The following is a 23,875-nucleotide window of genomic DNA, read 5'->3' as shown; positions in this document are numbered from 1 at the left end:
GTCATATGATACATGTCTTTCTCTGTTTGACTTATTTCGCTCAGCATAATACCCTCCAGTTCCATCCACGTCGTTGCAAATGGCAAGATCTCATTCCTTTTGATGGCTGCATAATATTCCATTGTATATATATACCACCTCTTCTTTATCCATTCATCTGTTGATGGACATCTTGGCTCTTTCCACAGTTTGGCTATTGTGGACATTGCTGCTATAAACATCGGGGTGCACGTACCCTTTCAGATCCCTACTTCTGTATCTTTGGGGTAAATACCCAGTAGTGAATTGCTGGATCATATGGTAGTTCTGTTTTCAACTTTTTGAGGAACCTCCATACTGTTTTCCAGAGTGGCTGCACCAGCTTGCATTCCCACCAACAGTGTAGGAGGGTTCCCCTTTCTCCGCATCCCCGCCAACATCTGTCATTTCCTGAGTTGTTAATTTTAGCCATTCTGACTGGTGTGAGGTGGTATCTCATTGAGGTTTTGATTTGGATTTCCCTGATGCCGAGCGATATTGAACACTTTTTCATGTGTCTGTTGGCCATTTGGATGTCTTCTTTGGAAAAATGTCTGTTCATGTCTTCTGCCCATTTCTTGATTGGATTCTTTGTTCTTTTGGTGTTGAGTTTGAGGAGTTCTTTATAGATTTTGGATACTAGCCCTTTATCTGATATGTCATTTGCAAATATCTTCTCCCATTCTGTCAGTTGTCTTTTGGTTTTGTGGACTGTTTCCTTTGCTTTGCAAAAGCTTTTTATCTTGATGAAGTCCCAATAGTTCATTTATGCCCTTGCTTCCCTTGCCTTTGGCGATGTTTCTAGGAAGAAGTTGCTGCGGCTGAGGTCGAAGAGGTTGCTGCCTGTGTTCTCCTTTAGGATTTTGATGGACTCCTGTCTCACATTGAGGTCTTTCAACCATTTGGAGTCTATTTTTGTGTGTGGTGTAAGGAAATGGTCCAGTTTCATTCTTCTGCATGTGGCTGTCCAATTTTCCCAACACCATTTGTTGAAGAGACTGTCTTTTTTTCCATTGGACATTCTTTCCTGCTTTGTCGAAGATTCGTTGACCATAGAGTTGAGGGTCCATTTCTGGGCTCTCTATTCTGTTCCATTGATCTATGTGTCTGTTTTTGTGCCAGTACCATACTGTCTTGATGATGACAGCTTTGTAGTAGAGCTGGAAGTCTGGAATTGGGATGCCTCCAGCTTTGCTTTTCTTTTTCAACATTCCTCTGGCTATTTGGGGTCTTTTCTGGCTCCGTACAAATTTTAGGATTATTTGTCCCATTTCTTTGAAAAAAGTGGATGGTATTTTGATGGGGATTGCATTGAATGTGTAGATTGCTCTAGGTAGCATTGACATCTTCACAATATTTGTTCTTCCAGTCCATGAGCATGGAACGTTTTTCCATTTCTTTGTGTCTTCCTCAATTTCTTTCATGAGTATTTTATAGTTTTCTGAGTACAGATCCTTTGCCTCTTTGGTTAGATTTATTCCTAGGTATCTTATGGTTTTGGGTGCAATTGTAAATGGGATCAACTCCTTAATTTCTCTTTTTTCTGTCTTGTTGTTGGTGTATAGGAATGCCACTGACTTCTGTGCATTGATTTTATATCCTGCCACTTGACTGAATTCCTGTATGAGTTCTAGCAGTTTTGGGGTGGAGTCTTTGGGATTTTCCACATAAAGTATCATATCATCTGCAAAGAGTGAGAGTTTGACTTCTTCTTTGCCGATTTGGATGCCTTTTATTTCTTTTTGTTGTCTGATTGCTGTGGCTAGGACTTCCAATACTATGTTGAATAGCAGTGGTGATAGTGGACATCCCTGCCGCGTTCCTGACCTTAGGGGGAAGCTCTCAGTTTTTCCCCATTGAGAATGATATTCGCTGTAGATGGCTTTTATGATATTGAGGTATGTACCCTCTATGCCTATACTCTGAAGAGTTTTGATCAAGAAAGGATGCTGTACTTTGTCAAATGCTTTTTCTGTATCTATTGAGAGGATCATATGATTCTTGTTCTTTCTTTTGTTAATGTATTGTATCACGTTGATTGATTTGCGGATGTTGAAACAACCTTGCAGCCCAGGGATAAATCCCACTTGGTCGTGGTGAATAATCCTTTTAATGTACTGTTGGATCCTATTGGCTAGTATTTTGGTGAGAATTTTTGCATCCATGTTCATCAGGGATATTGGTCTGTAATTCTCCTTTTTGATGGGGTCTTTGTCTGGTTTTGGGATCAAGGTAATGCTGGCCTCATAAAATGAGTTTGGAAGTTTTCCTTCCATTTCTATTTTTTGGAACAGTTTCAGAGGAATAGGTATTAATTCTTCTTGAAATGTTTGGTAGAATTCCCCTGGGAAGCCATCTGGCCCTGGGCTTTTGTGTTTTGGGAGATTTTTGATGACTGCTTCAGTTTCCTTAGTGGTTATAGGTCTGTTCAGGTTTTCTATTTCTTCCTGGTTCAGTTTTGGTAGTTGATACATCTCTAGCAATGCATCCATTACTTCCAGGTTATCTAGTTTGCTGGCATAGAGTTGCTCATAATATGTTCTTATAATTGTTTGTATTTCTTTGGTGTTGGTTGTGATCTCTCCTCTTTCATTCATGATTTTGTTGATTTGGGTCATTTCTCTTTTTTTTTTTTGATAAGTCTGGCCAGGGGTTTATCAATCTTGTTTCACCCTGTTTCCTCTTATAACACGGAGGAACGGACCCCAGTGGGAGGCGGGGCCTGTGATTGCAGGAGCTCAGCAACCGACGCTAGCCTTCCTCCTCCCCGCCGATAAAGGTGCACAGTACCTGGGCTGCATTCATGCACGTGAGGGGCTGTGTGCAGGGCTGCTCAGTCCTGCATGAATGTGACCGGGTCTCAGAGGCATGGAGAGACTGGAGCCCCAGTTGGTCCATCACAGGGCTTGTCCTCTGTGCCCTGTGCCACCTCCCCGTGTCTCCAGGCTTCTGCCACCTTTATGGTGGACTTAGGGTGCTGTAGACACTGTGGGGAAAGTGCCCTGATTTACACAAATGCATTCTGGAGGAAAAACATTCATTCTCCAGTATGGCAAGAATGTCGAATGCTCATAAGAGTGGGGGCTTATGTTTAAATTAACCCATAGCAACTTATTTAGGCAGTTATAAGCCCCAGTAAATTATTTTGGAAAGAAGAGAGTAAGCTTTATAATGTGGACTAATAGCCTGACACATTGTTTGGCTGTGTTTGGGTTCAGTGTGCGCATGCGCGCATGACTCCATTAGTTTAGGAAGGGGTAGATATTGCAGGATGTTCACTGTTCCTTAACATTCAAATGAATTTGGTTGCTTTTTGGCTTCTTTTGCAGAAAATCATGTAAGATTTCCAACACAAAGATCAGGACTTAGAAAATTCTAGCCATTTATGCATTAGAGTTCCTGAATAAAAAAAAAAAAAAAAAAGAAAAGCTTCAGGGAAAACAAATTCCCCTGACTCTGTTCTCTCTTTGACATTGATCTAGAGCTACTCTTGCTTTGCTCTGGTGCAAGTGATGCAAATGCACTTTGGCAGGATCCTGAAGTGAGATCTTGTACCTTTCCTGGCCTGATGGAAACTCGTTTCTGGATTTAAGTGTGTTTACATCTTAGTAACTGGTATTAGGAGCAAAAGGTTTGTAGGAAAGCACTCAAAGATTGCAGGAGGTGAACAGAATAGTACGTTTGTCATGGAATTGCTAAAAATGGAAGTATCTACTTTTTTTTAATGAATCGGAGGAAATAAAAATCATAAGTATATTATGACATGTAGAAGTCATATTTTTAACAAATGATGATTTTGGTTTGAGACTTGGCATTGCCATTTTAATCCTGCTGTTCCTCTCTGGCTGACCCTGTCTATTTTTCCAAGCTTACCTTCTCTATAGAGTTCCTGTGCACAATGCAGCATTAAATATATATTCTTTTCTTGTAGAGCCATAAGTTAATACCTCACTGCGTTTATTCCTGTGGACTTAAAGTCAGAGTGTGTGTCCAGTATCAACCTTTGTCATGTCACCCAGTTCCCAGTGCACCCCTGGGAACACCAGCTCACGTGGGGTTTGCCTAGACACGAGTTCATATAGCTTCTCCTGCTGACTTGGAGACAGACTACCAGGTCTCCGTCATGCTGCATTCTTTTTAATTAATTAATTAATTTGTCAGCACGAGAGAGAGTGAGCACAAGCAGGGGGAGCAGCAGAGGGAGAGGGAGAAGCAGACTCCATGCTGAGCAGGGAGCCGGACATGGGGCTCGATCACAGGACCCTGGGATTATGACCTGAGCTGAAGGGAGATGCTCAATCGACTGAGCCACCCAGATGCCCCTCATTCAGTGTTCTTACAAAAGTATCCACCTGTGCTAAAATTTCATGAGATCATGAAACCCCAGCAGAGCTCACCCTACCCCAGGAATTCAGGACATCATGGCAGTTTTGCAGGAATACCTCTGCTTTGTGCCAACAAAGGATAACAAGAGGAGATCTCCAAATCAATATTCCAATTTCAGTAGCAAATGTAATTTGGGAGACTTTCCCCTAAGATACATAAGATGGCTTTAAAGTGGTTGTATTCGATTAAATATTTCTTGACCATCTGTGATACGCAAGAAAGATAAAATGGTAGATGGGGGAAGAGAAGATGTGACATGATATAGGGATTGAGCCAGAGGAGACAGGAGGCCATTGGAAAGGGTTCTATGTGCCAAGCATAAAACAAACAAGTTTTAGGAGCCAATTCATAATATTTCAGTGACATGGTTAGAGTTAGGAATTCATTCCTACCTGAGATACAAGTATTGGGGATAAACAGGAGAGTCGGACCCCATGATTTAAACTGAGCAGCCACCCATCTCCCAAAAGCAGATTTAGTTAGCCGAAGTCAAGTGAAAAGACGTCACGAAGACAACAAAGCTGCAGAAAGTAGTAGAAGGAAGAACGTGCACCGGGCTCCTGTATGTGCCCAGCACCATCTGTTTCTCATTCAGACCAGTTGGGATGTGTCTTAAGGCCCCAAATGTGGTTTATTATGGTCAGTGATCTGTATGATCTTGAGAAGAAGGTGTATTCTGCTGTTGTTGGATGAAGTAGCTTAGACATGTCAGTTACATCCCACTGATTAATGATGTTGTTGGGTTCAGCTGTGCCCTTACTGATTTTCTGCCTGTGGATCTATTTCTGAGGGTAGGGTATTGAAGTCTCCAACTATAATGGTGGATCCATCTATTTTTTTTTTTTTTCAATTCTATTAGTTTTTGCCTCATATAGTCTGACAAAGCTCTGTTGTTAGATGCATGCATGTTGGAATTGTTATGTCTTCTTGGAGAATTATGGAATGCCCTTCTCCATCCCTTGTGACGTTCTTGCTTTGAAGTCACTCTGTCTGGCATGAGTATAGCCTTGTTTTCTTTAGGTAGTGTTGACATGGTGCATTTTTCTCCATCCATTTACTTTGAGCTTATATGTGTCTTTATATTTAAAGTGGGTTTCTTTTTTTTTTTTAAGATTTATTTATTTATTTATTAGAGAAAGAGAGCATGGTGAGTGGGGGAGGGGGCGGCAGAGGGAGAGGGAGAATCTCAAGTAGACTCCCTGATGAGCACCAGAGCCCAAGGTGGGGCTCGATCCCATGACCCTGAGATCATGACCTGAGCTGAAATTAAGAGTTGGACACATAACCGACTAGACCACCCAGGCGCCCCTAAAGTGGGTTTCTTGTGGACAGCCTATAGTTGGGTCTTGTTTTTTGATCCTCTTGGACAATCGCTTTTATTTGGGATATTTAGACCATCGGTGTTCAGAGTTATTATTGATACAGTAGGGTTAATGTCTACCACATTGGTTACTATTTTCAATGTGTTGCTCTTATTCTTTGCTCCTATTTTTGTCTTCCTTAATTGCCATTTAAAAAGACACCACCAGTTAAATGTTATTATCCCCATTTTATAGATGAGGAAAATGAGCCTCAGAAGCACTTAATATTTTGCCAAGTGCATACATTTAGTTGCTAGTGATAACAGGGATTGAATCAGGACTGTCTGACCAGCAAATCTCTGCTCCTTCGATCCCATGAAACTACTTCCCAGATTTTCCTTTTATTTAAAAATTTTCAGTCCCTCTCAGAGCATAATAACCATATGAGGCTCTACACCACTTATAATGGTCACAGTCTGGTTATTATGGGGCCGGGGGGAGGGTTATGTGCAAACAGCCTTTGTAGGCAGGTGCTGATGCGGGAGAAAAGGGGGAGGCACAGGTGGGAGACAGGAAGGCTGGAGACCTCTGGGACTGGAGGGGGGGTCTCCTGTCATTCCCTCTTGACTGCTTTCCTCTCATGCACGCACGCCCCACACCCACTTCCCCCCCTTCCTGCTGCAGTGCAGGGACTCAGCGCCCTCACCCTGGCGCATGGTGCAGACCGCTCTCGCCCCCAGGACAGACCTCTGGCTGATTTTTCCTTCCTTGCCTCCTGCTTTCTCCTGCATTATGTGCAGTTTGTCTCAGCAGGATTAATGGAACAGGCACTTTTCCCATTATCTTCCACTGGCTCTGAAGTTTTTCCTGAAATAATCTGCCTATTTCTCCATTTTATTCTGTGCTGAGTTTTTTGTTGTTGCGTCCTGGGCTGCTAAGCCCCGACTTGAACAGAGGACATTTCTCCTGTTTGCAGAACCTCTTGGAGTCAGGGGGCCGGGCTGACCGCTGTTCCTACAAAGAAGCTGTTGCTCACACCGTGGAGCAGAGAGGAGCAGGTGCAGGGCATCCTTCTCTCAGTCTTGACAATTTTCTTCTTATTGGCTATTGCAACTATTTCTGTCTGGTGTTGGTGTTGATCCACCTATTTTATAAAAAATAGGGGCAGTGAGGAACTACGTTGGGCTGACTTTGATGCATATCCAGTGTGAGGCTGGCGGGACGCGATCCCGTGTTGGAGGGAAAGGCGGCGGTCTTTCCGGGGTGCTGGGCCCAGGCGGGAAGGCCTCTGCACTGGTATCAGTGCCGCCCGGCCCCGGAGAGGGGGCGAGTTTGCTGCCTCGTCCTGCTTCCTGCCGTCCACACGGACTAACACGGGGACGCCGGGCATGTCCCAGGCTGGCCCCCACTCCCACCTTGCCCGTGCACACGGCATGGCTCCTGGGGCGTCCTTCATCATGTCATACTTCGTTACTGAGCCCTGTCTTATTTCGGCAGAAAATCCCATCTTTGTATCAGGACATCAGAGAAGCCGGGCTGTGACTCACATTCTCCTTCGTCACCTACAGGCGGCTGGTGAAGGTGTTACGGTGTCTCCTTCTTAACAACTCTTTTCCCCATTTTCCTGATGAGTAAGTGGGACTGTGTGGGAAAGAAATTCGCACTTGCCACACCCTGACTTTCAGTGTAGCTGGGGATGCGAGTGTGTTCCCCTCCGTCGAGGGCTGGGTCGCATCAGCCCGCCGTCCCCAGAGCCGGCAGGGTGTCCAAACACAGAAGCCACTGGGTCAGCATTGACTTGAATTTTTAAAATTCAGAGATTAAACAAGCTGTTTACTATCCACTACCAAATTTTTAAAATACAAAGCCACCCCACTGAAGTAATTCTGTGTGTGTGTGTGTGTGTGTGTGTGCGTGCGCGTGCAAGATAATAAACATTTAGTTTTTTTCTTTAATCACTAAGTTTTGGAGTAATTTGTTGTGCAGCAACATATCACGTATGCGTTGAATATGATATAAATCGGGATTTTACAATAAGATAGTTAATCCATGTGAGAGTAAAGAAGTAATCATAGCTCCTTGGAGGAAGATATTACTAAGCTGAAGTGAAGAAAGTAATTGGAAAAGGCAAACATCAAATAGGAGACTATAACCGGGTCCGACGTCGTGGCAGAGACTGGCCGGCTGGCCCCCGAACTCATTTCTTATCTTCCCTGGAGTGCCAACCCAGCTGCGAGCCCTCCATCTGTCTGGTTTCTGTCTGCTGGTGGGTGGGATGGAGACACGCAGGACCACCCTGGAAACACACGTGGAAGATGACAGAGCCTGCATCGGCCCGGGTCCCGATGAGCCGAGGTGCAGACAGCCTGCACGCCGGGCACACGGAGGACCTGCCATCCGCAGGGTGGCCTCCATGGTCTTCTCGGGCAGCTTCCTCTAGCCACCGGACTGCACGCCGTGCCCCGTGCGTTGGTGCACATTATTGGGGAGTGAGGAGAGTGGGGAGACGCCGGTCCAGCATCACCCTGCAGGGGAGATGGGGCGCGCATCACTGTGCCTGCCGCCGCCTACCTCTCCTTACACACAGAGCACACTCTGCCCCCAGGGGGATGGCTCACAGACCCAGCCCCATGCCGCCTCCAGGTCCACGTCCACAACCTCCAGGCTGCATGGGCTTCTTTGTACGGTCTGTGAGCCTCCAACACACTTTCCTCGGACCAGCTGATTTTGCAGAAGATATTTTAGTGTGCAAAATCGTTTGCAGTCTTATATATTGGTGAGCTGTGGAATACCTCCTTTCCTTCTTGTCCTACAAACTGCGGAGGAAATTGTCATTGCATTTAATTAAACACCGAAGACAAGGAGTTTGTTATCCCTGGATGTATTCTGGGATGCTCTGGTGTTTTCTTGAGGATCATACTGCAGACCACGCATATTTTGCTTTGCCTGTTTTACTGTCTTTAAAGTGACTTTTGTATATGTCTATGCGTGTAACATAGATATGCATATACATGCATACATACATACACACACACACATCTCCTAAGGAGTGAAATGTTTTTGTAAAAGGCAGTTAGGTCCTTTAAACTATCAGGGAAACCCCCTCATAGCACAGTGCCTTTCTTCTGGCACAGACATCAATCCGATGGCAGGTGACTCCGCAGAAGAGCTGTCCTGGTGCATCTGTGTGGCAGTCCCTTTATTCCAAGGACAAGAAGAGAGATGTGCCGCTTTGCTTAAAGCAAAATCCATCATTTGCACACCTTCTCCACAGCCCCACCTGGGAATTTAAAATCATTTTAGGAGCCTTAATTAAGGAAGCATCACAACACGCCTGTGGGCTAGATGAGAAATATTATCCCAATTTGGCTGGTAGGCAGAGTGATGCAGAGGAGTGTGAGTGAGCTTTTGAAGGTTACCCAGTGAGTTAATGAAATCCTTGGAAATATGTCTGTCAATAGCCTTTTTGTTTTCTTTTGTTTTGTTTTGTTTGGTCTACTATTAGCACAAGGGTTTTAAACCTTTCCTGTGAGCACTGGTTTTCCAAAGGATACTTCTGGGGCGTGGGGTCGTGGAGGACCCCAGCTGGCCGTGGGGCCGTGGCTTCATCCTGGGCTGCAGGTGAGCTGTGGTCTTCAGTGACCGAGAGCCTGAGGGTAGATGTCCATAAAATCTACCACATTTCCTGAATGCAGATCGTCCTCGATGTCTTGAGCTACCTTGAGTTCTTCCCCAGAACCTCAACTGTTGCCACACAAGTAAATTCCAGGGTGTGCTTGAAGATTTTTGGGGCGCCGTCAATCTCCCACAGAATTCTGGTTGCACGTGCTCTAACTTCAGGAGCGTTTTCGTAATGATGGTCAAGGTCAGAGGAAGGTGTCACCACCGGACATCTCCCAGCCTCCATCCACTTGCGTGTCTTCAGGAAGGAAAGCGTTTGAGCCTGTGCTGATCTTTGTCATGGCCTGTGGCCGAGCACGTGTTGTATTAAATACTTTTTGAGATGTTACATGAATAAATATATGCCTGGAGCAGCATGAAGGCTGGTTTCATAATCTATGTGAAGTCTTACTGAATCCTTAATTCTGACAAATCCTATGAACAAAGAACAGCCTTTTCACTCCTGCTTTCAAAAGTCAATGCTTGAAGAATCAAGACCCTTTGGAGTGTCCAGGGAATCCCTTGAGCGGCATGGGACAGATGTCATGGTGGGTGCAAAAGGCAGTGGGAGAGGGCTGTGTGCCACGGTGGGCAGCACAGGGGGCTAGGGGCTCAAGAGTGTGGGGCTCAGAGAGGCTTAACCTGATCGTGACTCTGCTGGAGGCTCCAAGACATTGGGCCAGCCATTCAGTCCCTGAGCCAGAGTGAGGTTCTCTGTATGGAGAGTCCTGGGACCTTGGTGTCTGTGGGCGTGGGGCTGGCAGAGTAAGTTCTTGGCAGATGTTCTTCCTTTTCTCTCTGCTGCATGGTTTCCATGAAATCAAGGGGAGGAAGAATGGCTTCCTAGGAATCTAGTAAGAAAGAGTCCATGAAAATGATAATGACATAGAAGTCAAGTAATGAGGAGCTCATTGTAGGTATCCAGTGAAAGACATGTATTTGTGTCTATAAATAAATTATATATATATAATATATTTATATATAAAATATTTTAAAATTTATTTATAGACACACACACACACACATATATATATAATATATATTTATGTATGTATGTTAGAAAAACACACATATCCCCTTCTGTTTAGGATGAGGATGTTCTAAGGTTATCAGCTATCTCCTCTTAGGAACCAGAACTTCAGTTAGGAACTTTAAATTGCCCATATGACTGAAGAGAGATTTGGTATGGATAACTGGATACTAGGGACAAGTAGACAAGTAATGAGCAATGAGGATCCTTGGGAGTAATTTTATCTCAACATCTTTATAAATACTCAAGTAGAAGGAATAGAACCTAAATTCTCTAAATCTATGTATAAGGATCATTCATTTCCTCATCCATCCATCCAACCATCCATCCATCCATCCACCCATCCACATGTCCATGCATCCATCTGTCCATCCATCCATCCGTCCATATATCCATCCATCCACATGTCCATCCACCCATCCGTCCATCCATCCACTCATCCATCCATCCACATGTCCATGCGTCCATCTGTCCATCCATCCATACATCCATCCATATATCCATCCATCCACATGTCCATCCACCCATCCGTCCATCCATCCACCCATCCATCCATCTGTCTGTCCATCCTGCAGTGTTGAGTATTGCCATGTGCTCAACCCTGTACTAGACATTAGCATGGTCTAGCAATGGAGGCACATAGGAAGCCAAGTCCGTATTGTGGTGAATTCTGCAAGTGAGGTATAAACAAAGTTTTATGGGGATACAGAGGAGGGCACTAAGTGAAGTGTGACCCAGTGGCTCCAAATACAAGAGTCATCTCCCCAGCCTGTGGTTGGAAGGGAGCCTCAGGAAGGAATCTTAGAGAAATCCTTGGGAAGAGCCCTGCTGCTTCTCACCTGCATAATTACGGTGGACGTGCGACATCAGGACAGGTATCCCTCATGTCACAGAGGAGTAATTAAAATTATTAAAAAGGAAAAGTGCTCTTTATAAGAACTTTTAAAATAAAACCTTTCATTTGCAAAGGTAATTTTGGAAGCAATGTAATCCTAACCGTGGCTAGCTCACGAGAAAGGGATGATAGCATAAATGTGCTAACTCAGTCTGATGGGATGAGCAGACGGGCAGCCTGAACAGGGGTGAGGAGGCCCACATCCCCGGGGCCAGGGGTTGAGCTACGGAGCTCAGGTTCCCCACTTGGGCACTGGTGGAAAATTCCAACGGGGTCCAAGGAGAGAGGAGACTGTCAAGGGCGTTAGTGATGTCTGGCCAGACCTGCACCATTACTAAAGACAGAAGGGGAGCCCCCTGAGTCATTTACAGTTTTCTCACCTTTAAAAAAGGAATAAGCAAAAAAACCGAAACCAAAAACAGAAGGAATAAGCAAGTTTAGTTCCGTCTGGACAGTCCCGCTCCAAGCCACTTGTGATGGCTGGTGGCTGCCATCCATGCCTTTGTAAGGGCTGTGTGGGAGTGAACCATCCTCTCCAGACCAGGTTCAGGGGGCCGCTGCCCCAGGCGGCTCACGGGGCCTCGGGGTCATCTTTCCGACCTCCGCTTTTCACTGGAACACCTAATAAACAAGTAAACAGGCATGAAATCTGGAAACAGATTCTCATTGCACTTTTTCATACATGACTCTCATTCTAATTTTGTGTGAAATTATAATGATGTTTAATAATTTCCTTATGTTAATCTTAGGAACATGAACTCATACAAGTATAATATAAAAAAAAAAAAAACATATGAAGAAAGCATTCCATAATAACAAAACCACTGTTCTAAGAATTAGATTTCACCTTTCCCTCAATAACAAACAGCTTACTTCCTACTAGGATATTCACTTAAAGCCTGTCTTCTGATGCTGGTTGCAAATTAGGAGCAAGAGCACTATTCCCTACCTAATATTTTTTAAATTGTTTTTTTTTTTAAAGTGATGTGAGCTCCTTGGAAGAAAAATGCTTATAAAGCCAAAATGATATAATTACTATCATCTGCAATTCCCACCAGACTGCACTTCTAAAGTAGGTCAGGAGTTAGTCTAGAGAGGCTTTCTTGTGTAAGTAAAAATGCCTCAGCCATTTGGATGACTTCAGTCTTAGCTCAGCTGCCCCGACCGAGCGCCCCGGACGGGGGCTTCAGCAGCAGACCCTTACTGCTTACAGCTCCGGGGTCTGGATGTTCGAAATCAGACCCCCACCCTTCTGGTCTCACTGAACCCCAGTTGCCTCCCAAAGGCCCCATCTCCAAATATAGTCCCAGTGGGGTTCGTCATCAGCATACGAAAGGGTCCCTTGCAACCCTCAAAACCAATGCCGCCATGACATCTACATGGGCTGGGCCCTGGCGTGGGACTATCTAGGCCTTGGAGTAGTTGGGACAAAAGGTGTGGAAAGAGACCTTGTGTTGGGCTTCTGCCACCGAGCCCTGTCCCTCCTCACTGGCTGACATTTGCTGACGCAGGGCTCTGTGGCTGCCGCATCCCTCCCAGGGTTTTAACCATGTCTTGCCTCCACCAAAGTCTGGAAAACCCCGAGCCTATTTCAGCTACACCAGATAGACTGCATAGGCGGCCGTGAAATCACCTTGTCCGGTCTGGCGCAGTGTCCGCGCGCAGCAGGAACCTGTCCACCAAATGGAAGGGTCGGACATTGGGGAAAATGAGGTCCCTCTCTGGGCAGCTCTGCCTGGCGTCCAGAACCACAGCCTCCCGCACGGGCCTGGGGTACGAAAAAGGTGACCACCACTTACTTACAAAAGACGTATTTACTGAGTGCTGACCAGGTGGGTGCCAGGCGGGTCTGCTCTGTTCTGGAGCCACACTGTGGACAGCACGGGGCCTCAGATCTGGGGAGACAGAAAGTGGGTAAGAGGAATGGACCCCTCCAATCCAGTAAGTGAGATACGGTGTGGTCATCTTGGTTTCCCACATGATTTCACCCCCACTGATGGGGTTGGGGGAAATACAGCAGGTGCACCTGCTTCGGGTACCTCGCTCAGTGTGGTTGGGTCTTGAAAACACGCCCCTGGGGTGCTCCGGGTTCCGCAGGGGGCCCACCACCCTCAGGGTGCAGGAGGTGGCCCCAGGGGCCCCTGGCCGGCTGCCTCCCCGCTGAATGCTGCTGCCCAGCACCCCCCCCCATGGAGGTTCCCACCTGCCCACCGTTCCCTCAGGCTGGAAAGCCTCTGCGTTCCCTCCCAGTAGAACCTGCTCTTGTCTCCAGGCTTTGCTCCTGATGCCGAGGAGCAAGCTTTGCCGTGTTTCCTACTTATCAAAGCCGTCACTGAGGCTGAGAGTTCGGACACCTGGCGAGCCACCCGGGGAATGAATGCTTGACATCCGCACTTGCTTTCCGTTCGCACTGCTGTCCCAGTGATCCACGTTCCACCCATCCTCCAGGCCCTCTGCCCAATGCCAGGGGGCACATGCGGTGTAAGCGAGGTCCCCCATCACAAACAAAGAGAATGACAATCACGGACTGCGGAGGACTGCAGAGGAGGGGACAGGATCATCTGACCGGAATGTCACACTGTTTGTTCTCGTGTGGCGCGTGCCCTTCTCACATCGGGCAGACAGCCAGAGTGCTCTGTCTTTCCGGGCGAGGGCACCGGCCCGGGGAGGGCGGGCGGGCAGGAGCAGTGTTTCAGAAAAGCCTCGCCGTGTTGATCTGAACAGGGTGAGGTCATTATTAAACCCTAGTTTTGGGTGAATTAATGGCCGCGAGGGTGGCTGCTCGGGGGAGGGGAAAGGGGCTGGTGCACAGTCCTGCGGGCAGGATGCAGAGTCCTGGAGAACCGTGTGCACGCCGCAGGTCCTGCCGCTAACAGGACCAGCCCGTGCACGTGAAAATGGGTTCGCAGGAGAGCTCTCGTGTTGTGTGCTCTCAGCCAAACAAGCAAAAGCCCACAAACACACAAGGATGTTCCTGGAGGGGATGGTGCCGTGGGCATAGACACAGACCCACTCTGACTGGGCTGCCCACGCTCACGCGTGCACTGTGGCGTCTGCAGTCATACCTCAGTGAAGCGAAAAATTCCTTTTTGAAGTAACAGCTAGGCATTCTTTTCTTAGAAACTGTCTCCCAGGATTTACACGGACGTGTGTATATGCATGAGAGGAAGTGTGTGGCCGGCAGGGAGGTAGGAGAGGGCACAGCTGTACTTGAGGGGAGCACCTGTCTGAGACTGGATTAAGCATTTTCCATGAGTAAGCTCCCCATGTGCTTGTCACAGTCCTATAAACATGCAATAATGCTGACCCGTTGCACAGGGGATGGGACCAAAGGCACCACCCCGACCGGTGGCTGTGAACCCGGGACCCCCGCGCAGGTCTCACCGCAGGGTCTGCGCTCTTCCCATCCGTCCCCGGGGCCTCACACTCCCAGGAAGACCCACTGGCAATGACCCAACTTCATGGACAATACTCCTTACACTTGTCCCCAAACCTTCTGACTGCAGTTAGTTCATTTCTGTCATGCTTTTAGTAAACTCGGCGTAAGGTATGCATTTCCTTTGAAGTCTCTCAGTTCAGGGACATTTCCTAGCTGTCTTGTTGCTACGCTAGAGAATGTTCTCTTGTAACTGATGGATGGTTGGTTGAACCCCCCCGCCCGTAGAAGGGAGGGCACATCCCCAGAAGAGAGGAAAGCCAATGGAATGAAAAGGAGGAAGGCCAGTGGGCGGCATTTTTACTTCAAGGTTTCATATGGAAGAAGAAGGACCTGTGAACAACAAAATGCATAAGGCTAATTGTCTAGATCTTGATGAAGGTGTTAATCCCTAGTATTATTCCTTAGTTTTAGTGACTTATTTCTCCCTTTATTGTTTTTTCAACTAACATCTTCTTTATTCTTAATTTTTATTTTTTATTTAAATTCAATATAGTTAACATATACTGTATTATTAGTTTCAGGGGTAGAGTTCAATGATTCATCAGTTGCATATAACACCCAGTGCTCAACACATCATGTGCCCTCCTTCATGCCCGTCACCTGACTCATCCATCCCCCACCCCCCTCCCCTCCAGCAACCCTGTTTGTTTCCTATGATTAAGAGTCTCTTATGGTTTCTCTTTTTCTCTGTTTTTATCTTATTTTTTTTTCTTCCCTTCCCCTATGTTCATCTGTTTTGTTTCTTAAATTCCACGTATGAGTGAAATCATATATTTGCCTTTCTCTGACTGACTTATTTCACTTTAGCATCATACCCTCTAGTTCCATCCACATTGTTGCAAATGGTAACATTTCATTTTTTTGATGGATGAGTAGTATTCTATTCTGTGTGTGTGTTTGTGTGTGTGTATACACACCACATCTTCTTTTTTATTATTATGTTAATCACCATACATTACATCATTAGTTTTTGATGTAGTGTACCATGATTCATTGTTTGTGCATAACACCCAGTGCTCCATGCAGAACGTGCCCTCTTTAATACCCATTGATGACCAGGCTAACCCATCCCCCCACCCCCCTCCCCTCTAGAACCCTCAGTTTGTTTCTCAGAGTCCATAATCTCTCATGGTTCATCTTCCCCTCCGATTTCCCCCCCTTCATTCTTCCCCTCCTGCTATCTTCTTCTTCTTTTTTTTTAAACATATAATGTATCATTTGTTTCAGAGGTACAGATCTGTGATTCAACAGTCTTACACAATTCACAGTGATCACCATAGCACATACCCTCCCCAATGTGTATCACCCATCCACCCCATCCCTCCCACCCCCCACCACTCCAGCAACCCTCAGTTTGTTTCCTGAGATTAAGAATTCCTCATATCAGTGAGGTCATATGATACATATCTTTCTCTGATTGACTTATTTTGCTCAGCATAACACCCTCCAGTTCCATCCACGTTGTTGCAAATGGCAAGATCTCATTCCTTTTGATGGCTGCATAATATTCCATTGTATATATATACCACATCTTCTTTATCCATCCATCTGTCGATGGACATCTTGGCTCTTTCCATAGTTTGGCTATTGTGGACATTGCTGCTATAAACATCGGGGTGCACGTACCCCTTCGGATCCCTACATTTGTATCTTTGGGGTAAATACCCAGTAGTGCAATTGCTGGATCGTATGGTAGTTCTATTTTCAACTTTTTGAGGAGCCTCCATACTCTTTTCCAGAGTGGATGCACCAGCTTGCATTCCCACGAACAGTGTAGGAGGGTTCCCCTTTCTCCGCATCCCTGCCAACATCTGTCATTTCCTGACTTGTTAATTTTAGCCATTCTGATGGGTGTGAGGTGATATCTCATTGAGGTTTTGATTTGGATTTCCCTGATGCCGAGTGATGTTGAGCACTTTTTCATGTGTCTGTTGGCCATTTGGATGTCTTCTTTGGAAAAATGTCTGTTCATGTCTTCTGCCCATTTCTTGATTGGATCATTTGTTCTTTGGGTGTTGAGTTTAAGAAGTTCTTTATAGATTTTGGATACTAGCCCTTAATCTGATATGTCATTTGCAAATATTTTCTCCCATTCTGTTGGTTGTCTTTTGGTTTTGTGGACTGTTTCTTTTGCTATGCAAAAGCTTTTTATCTTGATGAAGTCCCAATAGTTCATTTTTGCCCTTGCTTCCCTTGCCTTTGGCGATGTTTCTAGGAAGAAGTTGGTGCGGCTGAGGTCGAAGAGGTTGCTGCCTGTGTTCTCCTTTAGGATTTTGATGGACTCCTGTCTCACATTTAGGTCTTTCAACCCTTTTGAGTCTATTTTTGTGTGTGTTGTAAGGAAATGGTCCGGTTTCATTCTTCTGCATGTGGCTGTCCAGTTTTCCCAACACCATTTGTTGAAGAGACTGTCTTTTTTTCCATTGGACATTCTTTCCTGCTTTGTCAAAGATTAGTTGACCATAGAGTTGAGGGTCCATTTCTGGGCTCTCTATTCTGTTCCACTGATCTGTGTCTGTTTTTGTGCCAGTACCATACTGTCTTGATGATGACAGCTTTGTAAGAGAGCTTGAAGTCCGGAATTGTGATGCCACCAGCTTTGCTTTTCTTTTTCAGTATTCCTCTGGCTATTTGGGGTCTTTTCTAGTTCCATACAAATTTTAGGATTATTTGTTCCATTTCTTTGAAAAAAAGTGGATGGTATTTTGATGGGGATTGCATTGAATGTGTAGATTGCTCTAGGTAGCATTGACATCTTCACAATATTTGTTCTTCCAAACCACGAGCATAGAACGTTTTTCCATTTCTTTGTGTCTTCCTCAATTTCTTTCATGAGTATTTTACAGTTTTCAGAGTACAGATTCTTTGCCTCTTTGGTTAGATTTATTCCTAGGTATCCTATGGTTTTGGGTGCAATTGTAAATGGGATCAACTCCTTAATTTCTCTTTTTTCTGTCTTGTTGTTGGTGTATAGGAATGCCACTGATTTCTGTGCATTGATTTTATATCCTGCCACTTTACTGAATTCCTGTATGAGTTCTAGCAGTTTTGGGGTGGAGTCTTTGGGGTTTTCCACATAAAGTATCATATCATCTGCAAAGAGTGAGAGTTTGACTTCTTCTCTGCCTATTTGGATGCCTTTTATTTCTTTTTGTTGTCTGATTGCTGTGGCTAGGACTTCCAATACTATGTTGAATAGCAGTGGTGATAGTGGACATCCCTGCTATGTTCCTGACCTTAGTGGGAAAGCTCTCAATTTTTCCCCATTGAGAATGATATTTGCTGTGGGTTTTTCATAGATGGCTTTTATGATATTGAGGTATGTACTCTCTATGCCTATACTCTGAACAGTTTTGATCAAGAAAGGATGCTGTACTTTGTCAAATGCTTTTCCTTCATGTATTGAGAGGATCATATGGTTCTTGTTCTTTCTTTTCTTAATGTATTGTATCACATTGATTGATTTGTGGATGTTGAACCAACCTTGCAGCCCAGGGATAAATCCCACTTGGTCGTGGTGAATAATCTTTTAATGTACTGTTGGATCCTATTGGCTAGTATTTTGGTGAGAATTTTTGCATCCATGTTCATCAAGGATATTGGTCTGTAATTCTCCTTTTTGTTGGGGTCTTTGTCTGGTTTGGGGATCAAGGTAATGGTGGCCTCATAAAACAAGTTTGGAAGTGTTCCTTACATTTCTATTTTTTGGAATAGTTTCAGAAGAATAGGTATTCATTCTTCTTTAAATGTTTGGTAAAATTCCCCTGGGAAGCCATCTGGCCCTGGGCTTTTGTTTGTACACACCACATCTTCTTTATCCATTCATCTGTCGATGGACATCTGAGCTCTTTCCATAGTTTGGCTATTGTGGGCATTGCTGATATGAACATTGGGGTGCAGGTGCCCGTTTGGATCACTATGTTTGTATCCTTTGGGTAAATACCTATTACTGCAGTTACTGGCCCATAGTGTAGCTCAATTTTTCAATTTTTGAGGAATCTCCACACTGTTTTCCAGAGTGGCTCTACCAGTTTGCATCACCACCAACAGTATAAGTGGCTTCCCTTTTCTCCGCATCCTCACTGACATCTGTTTTTTCCTGAGTTGTTAATTTTAGCCATTATGACTGCTGTGAGGTAGCATCTCATTGTGATTTTGATTTGTATTTCCCTGATGCCCAGTGTTTTTGAGCATTTTTTCATCGGTTGCATTTCTATACACTAACGATGAAGCAGAAGAAAGAGAAATCAAGAAATCAATCCTATTTACAATTGCACCAAAAACCATAAGATACTTAGGAATAAGCCTAACCGAAGATGTAAAGGATCTGTACTCTGAAAACTATAGAACACTCATGAGATAAATTGAGGAAGACTCAAAGAAATGGAAAAACATTCCATGCTCGTGGATTGGAAAAATAAACATTGTTAAAATGTCCATGCTGCCCAGAGCAATCTATACTTTCAGCACCATCCCAATCAAAATACCAATGACATTTTTCACAGAGCTGGAACAAACAATCCTAAAATTTGTATGGAATCAGAGAAGACCCTGAATCACCAAGGAAATGTTGAAAAGGAAAACCAAAGCTGGGGGCATCATGTTGCCTGATTTCAAGCTATATTACAAAGCTGTGATCACCAAGACAGCATGGCAATGGCACAAAAACAGACTCATAGATCAATGGAATAGAATAGAGACCCCAGAATTGGACCCTCAACTCTATGGTCAACTAATTTTCGACAAATCAGGAAAAAATAACCAATGGAAAAAAGACAGTCTCTTCCATAAATGGTGCTGGGAAAATTGGACAGCTATGTACAGAAAAATGAAACCCAACCATTCTCTTACACCATACACAAAGATAAAAAAGTGGATGAAAGACCTCAGTGTGAGACAGGAATCCATCAAAATTCTAGAGGAGAACACAGGCAGTAACCTCTTCGACGTCGGCTGCAGCAATTTCTTTCAAGACACGTCTCTGGGGCGCCTGGGTGGCTCAGTCGTTAAGCGTCTGCCTTCGGCTCAGGTCATAATCCCAGCATCCTGGGATCGAGCCCCACATCAGGCTCCTTGCTTAGCGGGAAGCCTGCTTCTCCCTGTGCCACTCCCCCTGCTTGTGTTCCTGCTCTCGCTATCTCTCTCTATGTCAAATAAATAAATAAACATTTTTTTTTTTTTTTTTAAAAAGACACGTCTCCAAAGGCAAGGGAAATAAAAGCAAAAATGAACTTTTGGGACTTCATCAAGATAAAAACTTCTGCACAGCAAAGGAAACAGTCCACAAAACCAAAAGACAACCTACAGAATGGGAGAAGGCATTTGTAAATGTCTTACCAGGTAAAGGGCTAGTATCCAAAATCTATAAAGAATTCTCAAACTCAACACCGAAAAAACAAAAAATCCAGTCAAGAAATGGGCAGAAGACATGAACAGACATTTCTCTAAAGAAGATATTTTTCCCTTTATAAGGTCCAACTTTTCTTAATGGGGAATCAGTAGAGTTCTTCTGTCTATGCTTTTAAGCTCAAACAACCCCAGTCAGCACATAGTGGTGACTCCCAGCACTGACAAGTGCTCAAGATCCAAAGGAAACGAGGAGAAGGGAGACTCTCAAGGACAGGCCACTCTGCTCCCCTCCCCAGTCTCTGGAGTTTGGGATTGTTTCTTACATAGGCTCCTTAAGCCTATATCCGGCAATTACACACACCTCCCTCATGGTCTGCTCTAACTGTTCTATAAGGCACTTCTGCTGATATACCTCAGTGCCCTCTTCCCCTTACTAGAACCACATATGAGGTTGAGAGAGATGGGGTTTCAAAGCATGTCTGTCTCCCCAGAAAATGGAGACCGTAGCTAATGCACTCTTAAGAAAAGTGGTTATTTATACCTTGGGAGGAGAGAGAGGACTCCCAGAAGATGCCTTAACCCCTCAGATTTGCAACAACTTATCAAAGTTCAGCTGGTGGAATCAAGAGGAGAGAATTGTGTGTGTGTGTTTTCCAATGCAGAAGCCATTTTAGTATTCATGAAATCATGGCTGAAGCCCAAAGAAAGTCATTGTGTCTGAGACAGGGAGGAAGACGCATCTGCCTGAGGGAAGAGCGGGGCTGTGGAGTGGTGGATCACACAGCGCTGGTTCCCTGGGGGGTCCAGGCCACTGTGGCAGGTGGCTGTCTGCACTGAGTGTAGCAGATGAGGTGGCTGTTAGCAACGGCAGGAATGAGGATCACTTATGCATGCAGACCTTTGTGCGTGATGCAATGAGGGAGAAATTTGAGGTTCTCGGGCTTTTATGTCTGAAGAAATTAGTGAATGAGATTTGTTATTTTTTTTTAATAAAGTTTATTTATTTATTTATTTATTTGACAGAGAGAGACACAGCAAGAGAGGGAACACAAGCACGGGGAGTGGGAGAGGGAGAAGCAGGCTTCCCGCTGAGCAGGGAGCTTGATGTGGGGCTCGATACCAGGACCCTGGGATCATGACCTGAGCCGAAGGCAGACACTTAACGACTGAGCCACCCAGGTGCCCCAATAATGAATGAGATTTTTACAATAATGACAATACACCTGCACCAAAACCAAACAATGAAAAGTTTATGACCAAATTAGAACATCTAAGGAAAATGACTGCAATGATAGTTAATTAACAACCGAGAATATTAATAACCCATTTTTGTTTTAAAAGAAGAAAAAGAACAAGGGAAGGGACCAGTCGTACATGTTCTTTTCTTAATCCAATGAAGTAAATTTATATGACTATACTTAAAAAAATTTTTAAAGTTTTTCAATACTTCTAATATAGCAATAGAGCTTCAGGAGAGGTTATGAAGTGAAGTGTCATGTAAATTTAAGGGAAATAGTGTACTGAAAACTAAGTAACACTGGATGGATGGACATCTGGGGCCCAGTCCCTCCACATCAGTATTTTATAGATCACCGTTATTGTTAATTAACATAAACTAAACAGCCCCAAGCACTACAAGAATAAATTGAAAGGGCACATATTCGAGATCACACTTGATGTAGTCATATGTCATTCATGCAGAGATAGGGCATAGGAAATAATCATATGCATAACCCCCTGAAATAAGAGAGGTGTGAGCTGGACAATTAGGACTGAGAATAATTATGTGGGAGGGGTCCTCAGTGGTTTCTTACATTTCATTGGTGAAACAGAGGGTAAAACATGGCAGGAGCCCTCCTGTAGGCGTGAACCCAAGGGTAGACAGTGTCCTCCCAGGTCCCATCCAGGGTGATGCCGTGGGGCACACACCAGGCCAAATTGCCTGGACTTTGGTGCCAGATGGCTCTGGGTTTAAAGCTCGCTCTACCACTTCCCAGTCTGTGACTATGGAAAGGGACGTAATGGCCCTGAGTTTCGTTTCCTTCTTTAAAAATGAAAATAGAATCTATCAACCTTAGGAAGTAGTGGAAATCAGAAATAGTGCATGCTTAGTGCCTGGGACTTGGTGGGCCTCAGTCCACCTTAGCTGTTGGTTCTGAGATGTTGTGAAGCTAAGCCCTTCAGTGTTGCCCTATGGGTTCATACGGATCATGTTTATTTTATGCTTTACTTAAAATAATGAGTCCTCAAGATTTTCATGGTGTGTAAGCCTATTATTTAATCATGCAACTTTGTTTAAAACAGTAACATGGGCCTCAACAAGAGCTGGTACAATTCTGGCTGTGCCCTTGACGAGTTCTGTTGGTACTCATCCTCCCAAGGCCACAGTTCCCTCTTCAGAAAGTGGATACCATACAAGACGTGCATGAAAGAACACCACATAGTGTCTGGCCCATAACATAACCCAGATAATTGGCAGTGTGCACCATTAATGCATGCGGTTTTCTGTGAGTATGTGTCTAATGCTATTTTGTAAGTGTATTCCTCTTTTTTGGAGGAGGAGTTATAAAGTGTATTCCTCTTAAGAAAGTGTATTATTTTCCTTAGCATACTTCACAGGTCCTAGCAAATCAAGGCGCAATTAATTGGTGCTCAAATCTGCTTTATTTAACAGAGTTTTTAAATTCTAAATTCAGTGTTCTGGATTATAACCAGGAAGTTAGCAAATTATCCCAGAATTTGGTCTTCTTTCCTGGCTCAAAAATAATTTTCTATGTTTGTTGTTGTTGTTGTTCCTACAGCCAATAGCTGTTATTTCACTGGGGGACAGTCATTAGTTCAAAATGTTTGTTTGGGACCTTACAAAGTGAATCATTTCACCAGGGTTTACAATTTACTTCCAAGGATAATTGCAATTTTAAAGCACTCATTTAGTAATTGGCTCAGATCCCTTCATGAGGGCAGCAACATGCAAACACGACCAACACGCTTGGTGGTAGCATACGAGTCTAAAGAAGTCCATTGACGTTGATGGTCGAACACTGAAAGTTCAGTTTGCCAGAGAACAGAATGGACTGTGTCCTGTGTGTGAGTTCCCCTGCTGTCTCAACAGACACGGGTCTTCCGTCCTCATCTCTGAGAAGATGGTCTCTGAAAGGACACTTTCTTCACTTTGTTTTATGAATGATGCTCTTCTCCAGCCTGATTCTTAGCTGGAGTGGGAGATGCTTGCAAAATTGGCCACAGAGAGCTGTATCTGCCTTTATGTATCTTGTAAAATCTCTAGTGAAAGAAGTCAGTAAAAGTCAGATGAAACAGAGCAGAAAGAACTTGCAGGAAAGCCGTGAGTCTAAATTATATTCACTTTTTCATGTGCCTGAGCCACGCCCATCTTAGCCACTGTCTCCGTGAGACTTCCCCTGTTCTGTGTGGTTGTGCCCACCACCCTCAATAGCCCCTTTCTCCTCCTGGGTCTCCCTCCTGTGTGGATGCCCCCTGTCTGGATTAGAGTCACAGGTTCTATCAGGCAGGTCTGACATCATTCCCTGCACTAGGCACTGTGATTTGTCTTTGTATATTCACTGCATTTAGCTAGATTGTGGAGTGGTGCATATTTCACTGTATGAATATGTAATAATGATTTATAAACATATGAAAAGATACTCAGCCTTATTAATGGTGAAACAAAAATTCTTATGAAATGTTTTATTTTCAAAACATTTTTTAATGTACTAGGCTGAAGGCCTTAGATACTCCCTCCCATGACTGATAGAGTTTCTTTGAAGGGAAGTTTAAGA

At 44.5% G+C, this 23,875-nt stretch overlaps 1 protein-coding gene across 10 annotated transcripts in view; it reads left to right on the top strand.

Annotated features, from left to right (window-relative positions):
• DLGAP2 (DLG associated protein 2) overlaps nucleotides 1-23,875 on the top strand; it is an 862,351-nt gene that overhangs the window by 495,173 nt on the left and 343,303 nt on the right. The gene's annotated exons all lie outside the window — the stretch shown is intronic.

The sequence above is a fragment of the Phoca vitulina genome, unplaced genomic scaffold (genome assembly GCF_004348235.1).
Source record: "Phoca vitulina isolate PV1807 unplaced genomic scaffold, GSC_HSeal_1.0 scaffold15, whole genome shotgun sequence".
Lineage (NCBI taxonomy): Eukaryota > Metazoa > Chordata > Mammalia > Carnivora > Phocidae > Phoca > Phoca vitulina.
This window is presented reverse-complemented; position numbering and strand designations above follow the sequence as displayed.